Here is a 12,015-nt window from a genome sequence, read left to right on the forward strand (position 1 = left end):
GCAGTTTGTGAAGAACTGCAGCCCATGGGAAGGACCCATGTTGGAGAAGTTCATGGAGGGAACTGTCTCATGGGAGGGACCCCACGCTGGAGCAGGGGAAGAGTGTGAGGAGTCCTCTCCCTGAGGAGGAAGGAGTGGCAGAAACAACTTGTGGTGAACTGACCGCAACCCTCATTCCCCATCCCCATGTGCTGCTGGAGAGGGAGGAGGTAGAGAATTCGGGAGTAAAGTTGAGCCTGGGAAGAAGGGAGGGGCATTTTAAGATTTTTTTTTTTTTTTTAATTTTCTCATTACCCTACTCTGATTTGATTGGTAATAAATTAAGTTAATTTTCCCCAAGTCAAGTCTGTTTTGCCTGTGACGGTAATTGGTGAATGATCTCTTCCTGTCCTTATCTTGACCCGTGAGCTTTTTGTTATATTTTCTCTCCCCTGTCCAGCTGAGGAGCGGAGTGATAGAGCAGTTTTGGTGGGCAACTGGAGTCCAGCCAGAGTAAACCCACTACAGGGAACCTGACTGGACTGTTGTTATTTGGATCCTCCTTCCTGCCATCCTGAAAATAAGAGTGACATGTGCTTCCTTCCAGTCCTCCGGAACCTACCCCGATTGCCATGACCTATGAAAGATTATTGAGAGTCACCTTGCAGTGATGTTGGCCAGCTCCCTCAACACTTGTTGGTGCATCGCATCAGGTCCCAAGGACTTGTGTATGTCCAATTTTGTTAAGTGTTCCCGTTAACAAACTGCCCCAGTTGCTATACTTCCTTTTGCTGCTGATATGCCTGTAGAGCCCTTCTTGTTGCCCTTCACATCCTTCACTAGATTCAACTCCAGATGGGCTTTGGCTTTCCTAACCCATCCCTGTATGCTCAAACAATGCCTCTATATTGTTCCTGGGTGATCTGACCCTGCTTCCAGCTCTTGTATGCTTCCTTTTTATGTCTTAAGTTTTGTCAGGACCATCTTGTTCATCCATGCAGACTTCCTTTGCTTGATTTTCTGTATCCATGGGGATGGAACATTCTTGAGCTTGGAAGAGGTGATCCTTGAAAATCAGCTAGCTCTCCTGGGCCCCTCTTCTCTCCAGGACCATCTCTAAGGGATTTTCCTGGCAGATCCCTGAAAAGTCTGCTCCTGATGTGCACAGTTGTGATCCTGCCATTTGTCTTGTTCCCTCCTCTCAGGATCCTGAGCTCCACCGTCTCATGGTCACTGCAGGCAAGGCTGCTCCCAACCTTCACGTGTCTGCCCAGTTCTTCCTTGTTTTTAAATATGAGGTCCAGCAGAGTATGTCCTCTCATCAGCTCATCACCTGTGTCAGGAAGTTGTCATCAATGCACTTCAGAAACTGCCTGGTTTGCTTGTATCGTGCTGCATTGCCCTTCTAGCAGCTATTGGGGCAGTTAAGTCCCAAGGCAGGATGATGGTCTGTGAAAATGAAGGTTCTTCCTGTTGTCTGAAGAAGTCCTTATTGATGACTTCTTCCTGATCGTGTATCCTCTAACAGACACCCACCACAACATCATCCACATTGGTCTGCTGTCTAATCTTTACCCATAAGCTTTCAGCTGGCTCGTCACCCATCCCCAGGCAGAGCTCCATGGATTCCCACCACTTTATCATACCAAGGGCAACTCTGCCTCCTCGCTTTCCTGGCTTGTCTTTCCTAAAGAACATCTATTGCACTACTCCAGTTGTGTGAGCTATCCCACCACATCTCTGTGATTCCAATGAGATCACAGCCCTGCAACTGCACATGGACCTCTAATTCCTACTGTTTGTTCCCCAAGGTGTGTGCATTAGTGTACAAGCATTTCAGAGAGGCACCTGGTTATGCTGATTTTCCAGAAAAGGTATGAGAGCTTTCCCCATAATACTGCCCTGTAGGCATTTCCTTATTTTCCTAACTTTGCTTGAGGTAGGCTCCCTTCAGCCCTGTTTTGTTGGCTGAGGTCTTTGTAATTATGAATGCCTGCTAATTTTACACTGTAAATAAAATAGTGATGATCTAGCTTTGGATACCAAAATTACTCTAGTTCCAACAGGACAGAGCTTTTCTAATTTTGAACTAGTCTATCTGGTCTTAGAATCAGTAATGATATGGCCTAAAGAGAATTCGATGTATAAATTTTCTCCCTCACTAGAAAGGTCAGTGTGGGTTTCTAGAAAGAGTCAATGGAAAAAATAGAACACACCATTAAAATTTTAAAAAATCAATCAAAATCATCAAAATTTATTTACGATAAAAGACAAATTGAATTTTCAGTATTTGAAGCTGATATCTCAAAAATACGATTAAGTATGCCTGGAATGGAAAAGAAGCTTATTTCAAAGGTACTTCTTCAGTTCAGTGGAGCAAGGAGGAAAAAGATTTAAGAAAAGCAGGCTTTTTCATATAAAACAATGAAATGCTTTTCTTTTTTGGCATCTTTAGTTCCTGTAAGAAAAGGCATTACCATTTGTAAGAGACAGTTTCTTGGAGGATGAGACGTCCAGAGTTTAGGGATATTTAGGAGGACAGTGACTTATCTCATAAGATATTCTGTGGGCTGCTTTACTTTGAGCTCCTGTGCTTGATAAGGTAGAGCTGAAAATAATATGGCATTTGAGAAGTATCAGGCTGCACAAGGCATATATGATAATGCACGTTGAAAAGCAAACGTGTCCCTTTCGCAGTATTTCAGTACTTGACCAGTACTATAATTTATTTAATTTTCCTACTCTTTTTCAGATGAGAGCAACTGCTTTGTTAATATAGTCTAGGGTCCTGAATATAACACCTTACTAATATGTCCTGAATGACACCTGAAATATCTTTATTAACCTACAATGTACTAGCATTTTCAACATATGAGAGCAACAAAATTACAGAGACACATTTTACCTTGTTTTCTAGACAGCTATTTGTTGGTGCAGTATATCAACTCTCATTAGCAAAGGATGTCTCTCTCATTCCACTTTGAAAGTTCAACCCCTAATTTTTCTTCAGACATCTTATTATAAGAACAGACCTCTTGTTTCTTATTCATACTCTATCACTTGGTGTTAGTGTATGAAGTTTGAATGCTACGAAATGTAATTTTTCTAATTGCTCAGTCTGGGAAAAAACATCTTTAACACTCTTCAGCTATAATTTTAGCCACCTTTTCTATAATTTAAACAGATTTTTTTTGATTCGTGTTTTCTGGAGTGCATATAAAACAGAGATGTGTAGTTAGGAAAAGTATGTCATGAAGTCCATTCAGTTAGCCTGTTTATTTTGGAATATCAGATGATAGTAAAAGATCTATGGCAAAAGAAAGCATTTCTTCTGGACACGGTTTTCATTTTATTTAATGGAAAACAGTAACAGTAACTAAATATGGAACAAATGCTGATAGAAATGAGCAGGAAGGGACCAAATTTTGGTTTCATTGTTACTGTAAGTTCATTTTAAAGCTTTTCAGTTCAATAGACTTGCTCTGAATTTGCAATGGTGTAACTGAACTCAGAATTTATCCCTGGAAATCTGTCTATTCTCTGATGCTTTAAGTTGTGGTCTAGAGATGCTTGTCTTTTAACTGAAACACAAGAAGCACAATTTAATTGCAATTTTATGCACAAAGAGCAATAATTTTCTTCCTGACTGACAGGTTCTAAATGGTTGTCACTTGTAAAGTACATAACTATCACTTTCAGGTAGTTTTGTTTGAGTTATGTGAGCATTGCAGTTTCTTGTGAAAGTTCCACAAAAAATGTTATTTGCCTTAAAAAAGAAACAACATGTAGCTCTATCATGGTGGGGAAAGGAACATCAAACAGTGTCACACTGCTAAGTTCAATTTAAGTGAACCAAGTGAGGGATAGGCGATGCCAAGGAAAGCTTTTGCCATCACACACACACATGCATATACACACTTACGGTCACCTGAGGTTCACCCCAATTATTGATCCCAAGAGTCAGGACAGTCAAACCCTGGAGAAGGCGATGCTCCCTCCAATGAGTTTCAGAGCCAGGCTCTGGGGTGGTGGCTTGGTTTCACCTTACGCAAAATGCTCTGCTCCTATGCAGAGTTGGACATCAGTGTTACAATGTCCCCCGCAATCTGCTTCTCTAATACCAATAGTCTTCATAGCCAAATGTTTGCACAGGATGCCATCCCATCTGTGATGATATCACTGTATACCTTTCCAGCCATTTCAGGTGTTGCTCTCCTTTCCATTGCTCATCCATGGTCTGTATGAAGGCCCACTACAGTCAATCCTAGTTGCATTGTCATGTGGGTGATGGCTTACCACATTCAGCCCTTTTTTTGCATTGTATACAGCTCTTGGCCAAGGCAAGACCATGCTACCCCCCTGTCAAAACTCAAATATTGTATCAGTGAATTAAGAAGTCATAGGACTGAGCATCGCAAAAGGAAATACGAATCAAGCCCAACATGAGAAGTGGACAAAGTCATCTTATATGTGCTTCCTTTCACATCAAAGACATCAAGGTGACAGTCACACCTTGCCACACATTGGCAAGTATAGATAACAACAATGTGGAAGACAAGGAGGAATAACAGACATCCTATTGTATGCTTCCTTGACAAATAGCTAAAACTGTATTTATAGCTGGATTTCTTGGTCTGTGGTGCAAAACTTCAGCATGTTTCAAGATCATGTCTGCGTTTGTCGTGAGACACCACAATTGGTTCTGCCATAATACCACTATCTTGCAGTAAGTTAAATCACTGAATTAAAACATGCCATTGTGACACAAATTCACCTTTGATAACTTATGCTAGAATAAATTCCTCAGTTTCTCATGGACAACCATAAATGTAATGCCTAACTTGCCTAATGAAACTGCAAGAGGAATAGAAAAGATGATGACATCCTCATTAACTTCACGACAATGTTTTATTCCTGAAAAGGACTATGAAAAAGTGATGTCACCCAGTTAATTATACAACAAATTTAACACTGTGATAGAGTGACCTTTCCCTTGGAGTTATTTTATAATATCTGACATATTCTGGTATTTTTCTGAACAGTGTGCTGTTCTCTGCATGCTGCTTAGGTGTGAAGTATAAAAACCCAAGTATGTTTATCAATTTTTTCTGGACCCAGTAGTGCTAGCTGCGAGCAGAAAACTTTCTTGGTCTTAATGGGAGAGCCAGCCAAACATGTTAGCCAAATATAGCCAACACATAGCAATAATAGAAAGTATGTAAAGAAAGTTAATTTCCAGTACTGTTTAATTGGCAAAACCTCATTCGGTACTTTCAAACGTAAGAGCACAAGGTGTTTTAGAATATTGAGAATAGAGGAGGATCATGTAATTTTATCATTTTTTTCCCTCCTTTGCCTTTATTTCTTCAAACTTCTTGTAGCATTTCTGTCAAATAGAACTGTGTTTGCATAAAAAAAGGAGAAAAGAGGTCACTACAGTAAATATTCAGTATGTTGGATAATAAGTGGTTCAGGCAAAATTCAAAGAAGTTTCTTCATGTTTTCCAAATGCTATTGATGCCAATTAATTTATTCTTATTCTTTGGAAATAATAATTAATGTTAAAAAGCCAAGAATGCTAGGATCCTGACATAATTTGGCCATATTGTCAGGTAAATAAATGATCATATATTCAAGGACAAAATTTCAAATTAATTCTTTTTGCTGCCTACAAATTACAACCAAAAATACATTGTACCAGCACATTTTATTGAAGCCTGTGTTCCCCAACACCAATCAGATACGTTGGTTAATATACAGCTGTGAATATGCTGTAATTCTGCAAAACAAAAGTATAGCAAAACTTTATTGTGAGCTGGTTATTTTAAGAATGAAAGTTCATGTTGATATTGTGTGAAGAACTATAATTGGACCCTTCATCTCCTTTCTAGGGTTGCTAGCTGAAAAATAAAAGGGAATGCAGGAAATTTCTTGATGCTTTCCACCTTAAAATTTTAACATGGACAATATTTTCTGTTTTTTCTCTTCTTCTTTGAAGTCTCTGAAAGAAATGTAGAAAGAGAGGCAAAGTACAAGTCATATAGTAATTATGGGGAAATTAAAAGTAGTGGAAGATGACTTATAAGATTTTTGTGCCCATTTTGTTAGTCTTTGTTCAGGTTATATGAACACAGTTATGAAATGGCAGGGTAAATTAAGGTCCTGGCACAGTGGATTAAAACCTGTGCAAGTAGTTCTTCTGATGTGAACAATTGCTTTGACTTTATTCAGTGAAATGTTGAGCCTATTTTAAAATTCACTGAAGGAAATGGGAATCTTAGGGCTTCCAGCATTAGGCTAAAAATAATTGTTGGTGTGAAAAGGAAAGTCAAGAAAAATTGCTTTTCTGTATTACAAACATAAGACTTTTTTGGAGGTAAGAGTTTGTAGTACATTTCTTGTACTTCATAGTGTGCAGTGTCCCAAAAGTTTTAGTTCTCTGAGGTTATATGTCAACCAGGATGGGATCTCGTTATTGTTACTTAATTTATCATGTAGGTCATCTACAGATAATCTAGAGAGTAAGCTCACTTGTAGCTGTTGTAGATGTATGTGACACAGCCACTGCCTTGAAAAGGTCATTAACAGGATAAGACAGACAAAAGAAGGTGTTCTCTCCATTTGATGTGTGAAGAACAGAGGCACAAAGAAGGTGAGTTGAAGCCAAAATTTCAACCATGATGCCAAACTGATATATTTTCTAATTTCCCGGTATCAAGTGCTGTGGGTAAAAATATTTATAATATGGTGAGTGGCTCTCTTAAACCTGTTTTTCACTTGCAATTACATGTCTTCTCTCAGGGAACATACCATTTTCCAAAGATAATTTTATAATCTGAGTTCAGGAAAATCTCTTTGAATTCCTTGTGAAGCAGAGGTCAGATTCAGCAGTTAGATGTACCATCAATATTCAGGTTATTTTGCATATAGATGTAACACTGATTTTTAATTGTCATCCAGATCTGTCTTAGATGAAAAAAAAAAAGTACATCTTTATTGTGTTCTGTGTTTACAGAGATTAAAATCCTTTCCTGAATGCTTAACTTCTTAAAGTTGCTAATTTGAATGGATCCGTCATTCCCAAGTCCAAAGATTTTGGGAATATTGACTTTATGTTGAATTTTTAAGGGAGATTAATATTGATTGATGTCCTGTGAGATGAGTATCTACACAGCTGGTCTCCCTGTTGCATCTAGCATGGGTGGTCATAGTACGAGAGTTCAAGTTTATCAGAATTTCTAAATCTGTGAGGAAAGAGATTCCCTCTGTCTACGAAACAGTTGTTTTTTAGGAGTGACGCTCTCTAGCTAATCTATTTTGTTCAAAATGATTGGCGTAAAAACCTGCCTTCCTTTATGTTAAGAACTTGAACTGAATTTCCCAAAATGACTCAAATTTTCTCAAGTCTAAGAAAAGGAGTGTGTTGTGCAGCTGAGCTTGAAAACACTGCTGTGGCGAGAAAAAAGCCTACATTTTGTTTTTAAATATCCTAGTTGGTAACTTTTTCATTTTGTTCTGGACATGCATCTCCCACTGCCTGTGCATTTTGTTCATTTCAGACATTGGTCGCTGGTAACCATGTATAAGAAGAAATGCCTCCAACCCTAAAGGTTTAGGGAGCAGGTTTTGGGTTTTTTGTGGTTTTTTTTTTTTTTTAATCATGAATGCACCTGTCACTGCCCTGAAGTTTGAAGAAAGAGGAATTGACTAAAAGAATCTAAGTAGTGTCATGGTAGTGACTCTTTGTTCTTGTCTACTGTGACAATTTTAACCCTTGAACTGTTTATCCTAGGAACCTGGTTATAAGATTTATTATATTAATTATTGTGCATTTGGTTTTGATGGAGTTCTGAAACAGGCTACGTAATAAAGTATGCAGTCAGTATACTTTTGTGTTGTGGGTTGGTTGTTGGTTTTTTTTTTTAATATTAAGAAGAGATTAATAATATCCACAGCCAAAGTTAAACTGTTACATGTATGACATAGTACGATATGATGAGTCAGTGTCAAGCAGAATAAATATTACAATTCTATTTTTGTTTCCCTAGGCATTTTAGTGTACTCCTGATATCTATAATGCTAAGATAGTAATGGATGTAGTTAGATTTCTTTTTCTTTATATTTTTATCCCAAATTCAGAAGAAAGATAAGAGAAATAAGATGGGGACAAGAAGTTTGTATCTTTAGCTATACTTGCTGAATGTGCTTGAGGTAATGAAGGTTAATGACAAAATGTTAAGAACTGTTCATCTTCTGACCAATATAGCAATAAGAAACATAATGTAAGAATATGTATCTAATATGGCCATAATGAAACAGTGAAAGAAAAAGGTAGACAGAATATAATGCAAGCTTTCATATTCATCACAATAATTATTGGTCATTTCAGCATTAAACATGTTAATAACATTAACATGCCTCACCACTTATCAGATCGCTTTTAGAAGATGTTTGGTTATTTTTGGCCTTATGTCTTTTTAATAAGTGTGTAATAAAATATATATGTACATTTCTCTTGCAGACCATGAGTTGGCATTTTTGACGTAACGTGTATGTTAAACACATAATCTGTGTTTGTTTGAAAAGATTATTGGCTTTGAAGCTGTTCACTAGTTTGAATTAGTCTTGGAGAACATTGGCTTTGTAATTTTAAGTGTTAAACTTTGAAATGGTTCATGTTAGCAGTCACTAAAAGAATTCAAAGAGCCTGGAACAGCCTTAGACAACACACTAGGGTCTCTCTTCCTCAGTAGAAGTACATGCTTTAAAACCTACTGGCTGTGGATTTGCTTCTTCCTCCTGGTGGTCCAATGAGGGTTATAACGACATGAAGGGTTATAATCCCATGGTGAGTTACTGTATAAAAGTACCCCAAAGGGTTGTTTAGCTGTTACTCCTCAAACACAAAGCATGCAAAATTCACTCCACCTCTGTAAGGAAAATATAGTCCTCTTGCTTTTAAGATTCTTGCGGACAAAGTTACTGCCTTTGTGGCATCCTGTTTGAGAAGAAGGCATCAAAAGAAAAAGAAGTAATGATTACAATACACAGCATAACCTGGCATCAAAATCTGTAGCCATTAAGTAGGTCAGTTGTCTTCTCATAAGGATACAGTGATGCTATTAACATTACAGCCAAGTATAGAAATGCTAGGATATAAAGAAACTTAAATGGCTTCCTTAAAAAATGAACCTGGAACTGTTTCTTCTTCTAAACTGTATCTCCTGCTGAGAAAAGGCAACTTCCTTCATATGTCAGGCCAGTAGACAAAAATTTTTCTATTCACAGGAGTTTTAAAAGCCCTGTTTTTTCCTTGATTGTAAGGAAACTGCTTGTGAGTTGATATTTTATATTTTGATTTTACATCTAGTAAATAACATATTCTGACTTAGATAAGCAGCGTAAATTTGAGTTATCCCTCAGCTTTGAAGGCTTCATATTAACTGACCAAACTTAGATTACAGAAATTTCATCATCATATTTTTCCCATTGTCGGTGGTCTTCTGATAAAATGAAAACAAGTAAATCTTGCAGTGCCATATAGACTGGAACAGTATTTCCCCAAAATAAATGTAAATGTTGTTGTAACTGTTGTTTTCTGTTTTTATAGTATGTCATCAGAATGACAGCATGATATTTACCTAACAGACACATAAGTCACTATTCAGCAACAGCATATTATGGAACAGCTTGCAGATCCCAAAGCTGCTTTATATAGAAAGTTCTTGCCCTTTTGTATTGTTTATTTTGGCTGGAGTTCTTTGCTTTCACCCAAGGATGGGATAAATCTTCTGCTTTTGTTCATTGTGAATAAGAGATGCTCATGCAAGACATAATTAATGATTTAGGTTTGCGTGAAGTATAAGCAGGAAGGGGCACTTGGAAAAGAACTTCCTCTTCCCCTGCAGCATTCCAGGTTGACATCGGGTAAAGCATCAATATAGCCGTACCACATTCCCTTAGTAGGATTTAAAGCCTCTGCCCTCCACTTTCCTGTCTAGTGCCCCTTTGAGCTCAAAACAAGCAAACAAAACCCCCTAGACAGTTAACAGGAATAGCCTCCGAGTCGGTAGGCCTGCTAAGCTTCTACTTTACTGCAGCTTTGAAACAGAAAAAGACGAGAAGGTGCTCAATGAAAGACTATATTCTTTCAGCCACTCTAGTCAGAGAATAAAAGAAACCTGCTTTTAGTCTAATACAGACTGAGGGAAGGAGGCAATGTCACTGTTAGAATTCTCTCACTAATTGCCCAGAAAGTAAGAAAAAGCCCAAGACAGTCACAGTTAAGGAAAAAAAAAATCTCAGGAAGTTAATGAGGAGATAGAGAAATATTTTATAATCATGCTCACTGAAGAAATCTGGCCCTCTGACATCTCCCAGTGTCTCCTGCATTATAAGGGAGAGTCAAGGGACAGCTTCATAGAAGGAAAACTGTTCTGTAATTGTATTTATTGAAAAAATAAATATATTCCTGCATAGCAAAAGATGTTAGACAGGACGACATTTATCATGGCACGATATTTTGTCTTTTCTACTGTAATTTGAGTTCCCTCTTTATATTTGGAGGGGAAAATTCCACCAATATTACAATATATTACAACTTCCACCATTCTTGCAATGGCACTTGCTGAATGCACTGGAAGAGAATTTCTGAATAAATGAGAACTCCTAAATGAGTTATATCAACATTTTGCTTTGGGGAAACGAATATAATAAGAGCAATAAAATAACCTCAGATACACTTTGGGAGGCTTATATCAACTGTATTCAGTTTTTATACAGCAGTGAAAAACAATCTTCTGTCCAACAACTTCCCCTATTGTCAGTCTGCAGTGATGACAGCTACTGCCAGCTGAAATCCTTTCTCTTCTTCTTAGTGTCCCGATCTGGCTGTAGTTCCACTCCAGTCAGTTTACATAGGCGTCTGGATTTATGTAAAGAAAAAGAAGAAGAAAGAAAAACAGACAAGAATTTAATCAATCTCAATCTCAAGGTTCCCCTTGAAGATAATGGAGGTCATACAGAATATCAGGCAAGGACTGGAAGGGGCAGGTTTTACATAGCTAGCATGAGCAAAGAGCTCTGCAGGCTTGCATCACAAAGGACCATATCATTGCCTAATCAAGGAGTCAATATTTGTTTATTTAAAATATCAAACACTTCTAAGGTTTGATCAAAATTCTTGCTTATGTTACAGCCCTTTGATCTTCCTTCTCTTGGGAAATACTGTCTTCCACATTCAACATTTTAACTAATTGCACATAGTCTTTTTATTTTACCAATAAACATATCTTCAAAACCACAAACTGATTTCTCAGCAGTTGCATAATAGATTACCACACTAATGCGGAGAAAACTTTGCTATGTAAGTGGTTATAAAAATCTACAGGTTAGGCCAGTAACTTCAGTCAGTACTTTGTGGCATCCCTAAAATACAGCCTGTACAGAGATGGGAAAAACAGTGGAAAATTGATCAGTAGGCCAGAAAAGATAATTTGTCATTTCTTGCCTTTCTTTAATTCCAGCGTAGTATAAATGGGTGAATTTTATTCTATTATAAAATTCCTGCTTCTGCATAGTGGTTGTTTAGGTTTAATATCTGAGCCTTACTGTTTGATGAAGCCAAAGTGAACAAATTGTTTACTGCTGTTTATTCTGAATGCCTTGAAACCTTTTTAAACAATTTTTAATGAGAAACATGAAGTCTGATCTATGCAATTTATCACTCATTTCAGTTATCGCAGCATTGGGCCACAGTGCATGTGACCATGGTCATTACATACATACAAGCACATATGTGGTGGTGATAAATGTGATGAAATAGAGAGCTGTGTGATAAATTGTGCAATCATGTGATACGCTAATTTACTACGCACCTTTGACTGCTTCACCTGCCCTCTGCCCATTAATCCTTCTCTCCCAGGGCTTCCTCTGACACTTCAAACCTTGGAGCAGATTCACACAGCTGCCATTACAATAAAAAAATTAAACTTCTTTTAGAGTGCTCCTTTCCTCTTTCACTGGAGGCAGGATTTT

The sequence above is a fragment of the Pygoscelis adeliae genome, unplaced genomic scaffold (assembly GCF_000699105.1).
Source record: "Pygoscelis adeliae isolate BGI_AS28 unplaced genomic scaffold, ASM69910v1 Scaffold10, whole genome shotgun sequence".
Lineage (NCBI taxonomy): Eukaryota > Metazoa > Chordata > Aves > Sphenisciformes > Spheniscidae > Pygoscelis > Pygoscelis adeliae.